Raw genomic sequence first — 2,719 nt, forward strand, 5'->3', positions numbered from 1 at the left:
ATACAATTTTTATAATTTTTATAGAAATACTATTATTTTATTATTATAGTGTGTCAAGTAATTAAACTTATGAGTTTTGCTGATAGTAAAGTATTAGAGAGAAAGAGAGAGAGAGAGAGGGGAGGAGAAGACTGTTAATATATAAATATGTATGTCATAATTTTAAGATATAGCAAATTGCAAAAGTTTTACCATTTTTTAATACGATAAAAACGCTGGGCTTAAATTATATTAACGTGTGTGTATCATGCAATATACATACTTACATGAAAGTTATTCGCAAATATTTGTCAATATATATTTCGCATATATTTTGCGATAATGGAAATCGATCAGGGGAATAATCTACGTTTGAAAGATCAGAAGATCGAGTATTTTTACGAGTTTTTAATCACCGACATCTAAGTACGCGGCAATTTTGTAATCTATGATATATGATGTTTCCCTCGAGTGCATCTTTTAACCGAAAATGCTGTCATATTTTTCGTCGACGTCGAGCGAAAATCCACTATAAATCCGCTGTCATAAAGTACGACGTGAAATAAAGAGATAGATAATCCGTGGAGATACGAGGTAAGAATTATGATTCAAGAAGTTATGCATGTCCAAATAAATGTCTTAGCTTACTTAACGCACGTCGTCCACCGAATAAATTACCACTCTCGTTATGACGACTCTGTAAATATTCTTCGCAATGTATACTTAGTAAATATTAACATAAATATGGGCTTGATAAATGTAAGCATTTTCCATATAGCAATTTACAAAGGATATCTTGCAACAAGCACAGTGGCATACTATACATCATTTTGTGGTTGAAAAGGATGAATAATTGACAGTTTTATTATTTTTGAGTAATGTAATAAAAGCATAAGCAAAAGTTTGTTTTTATGCTATCCGATGAAATAAAGTTATACGTTATTGAATATTTTACACACACAAAAGATTTCTATATTTATTTTTACATACACTTCGATCATGATTTCTTACATCACTTCGATATTGATATATTATATTTCTAAAATTTCTAACAAAAAATCATCTCAGATATTGATATATTCCGAATAAAGATTCGTAGGATATTGAGGTTTTAAACAAAAGAAAAATAAATAATGTTTGGACTCGCACAAAAATATGGTAAAGATAAATCGTACATCAAAGCTACAAAACGCGACTGCAGTATATACTCGCAGGAGCAATTTAAAATTTATATAATCCGGAAATAGGATTTAAGAATATAGTTATATTTGTATATGATTTGCGCGGGAAGAAAGTTGGATTTTCCACATACGGTTATTCATAATAAATTTCATACGGTTAGTCATAATAGATCCAATACAATTGCTCACTTTACTTTATTCATACAAGAATAAACAGCAATAATCCAAAATAAAAATAAAAATTTCACGAAAACACGTGCGCATAATTAATGAGCATAATTTCTTGCATTTGTAATTGACGCATTTTGTAATTAATTTGTACTCCGTTTATGAAAAAAGAACAGATAAATATTCACGAGTAACCTGTGAAAAAAGAAAAACAAAGAGAATGGGAAGTTTTTTAATACTTTGGAACCACATCTTGATCTTTTCTAAGAGTGTATTATTAATTAATGCAATATTAATGTATGCTTTGGTAAAATTTAATGAAAGCTATGAAAGTTCGATCAAATTAAATCCACTTTTAAAAAAGACATGTTAAATCGATATTCACAAGTATTGTTGCCTCTTTTCTGCGATGCTGAAATTATTATCTCGACACTGCGCTGTGCATCACTTTATATCAATAAAAGCCTATCATGGCTGAGCTGCATATTTGACAGTTCAAATACTAAATATGTATATAATTTTGATTTAATTTTTTAAAAAAGAACGGATAACTACAGTTAATATTATGTAATTTTATAAATATGTGTGTGTGCGTGTGCGCGCGTGTATGTGAAAAAAATTAATTAATGCTGTTAATAAAAGAACACGGTTAAAACTAAAGGAAAATATAATAATTATAATACAATAGATCTCCGCGTTTTGGAAATCATATTTTTTCGCTTGTCATATAAAGACACATCCAAGTATTAAGATAAGTAGATTTTTTTACATTTTTGGCTTTTTAATTAGAATTCTGTGTAGCACAAAATATAAAAGAAACTCTTAACTTTTACTCTTAATTTTTACGCTCTAATCAATATTGCAAGAGATATCTCGATTTTTCGTATAATATTTTGTGAAAATCTGACAGCATATCTATTACCGAGCGATCATATGAATGTAAAAGAATTAATTAATGCTGCTAATAATTAAAACTCTGTAAAAAATAAAAGATTACAAAACTATAGGAATATTATAGTAGAATATATCTCTCTTAGTCTGACTCTTCCCCTTCGACCTGTTTGGCATGGGTGTCCCTACCGATAACTATTAGCGTTCCCGAGTGAAGCAGGTTTGATCGCTTTGAGAGTGATTAAATCCGATTTGCCATGAATATATATTCGACTAAAAATAGGTTCAAGAGGATCTGATTAATATAAATATATAATACATTAATAATATAAATAATATAAAGTTTATGCCCCGTTTTTGACGCTGTTTTGGCTTCAAAGCACAAGATTTTTTGCCTTGATTAATCATCAAACGCTTACTCGAAGTATTTCATTGATTAATCTAATAATTCAAATACTCCTAATAATCCAAGACGGAGTATATGACGTCATTAATCGGTC

This window comes from Formica exsecta, unplaced genomic scaffold (genome assembly GCF_003651465.1).
Source record: "Formica exsecta isolate Colony F162 unplaced genomic scaffold, ASM365146v1 scaffold122, whole genome shotgun sequence".
Classification (NCBI taxonomy): Eukaryota; Metazoa; Arthropoda; class Insecta; order Hymenoptera; family Formicidae; genus Formica; species Formica exsecta.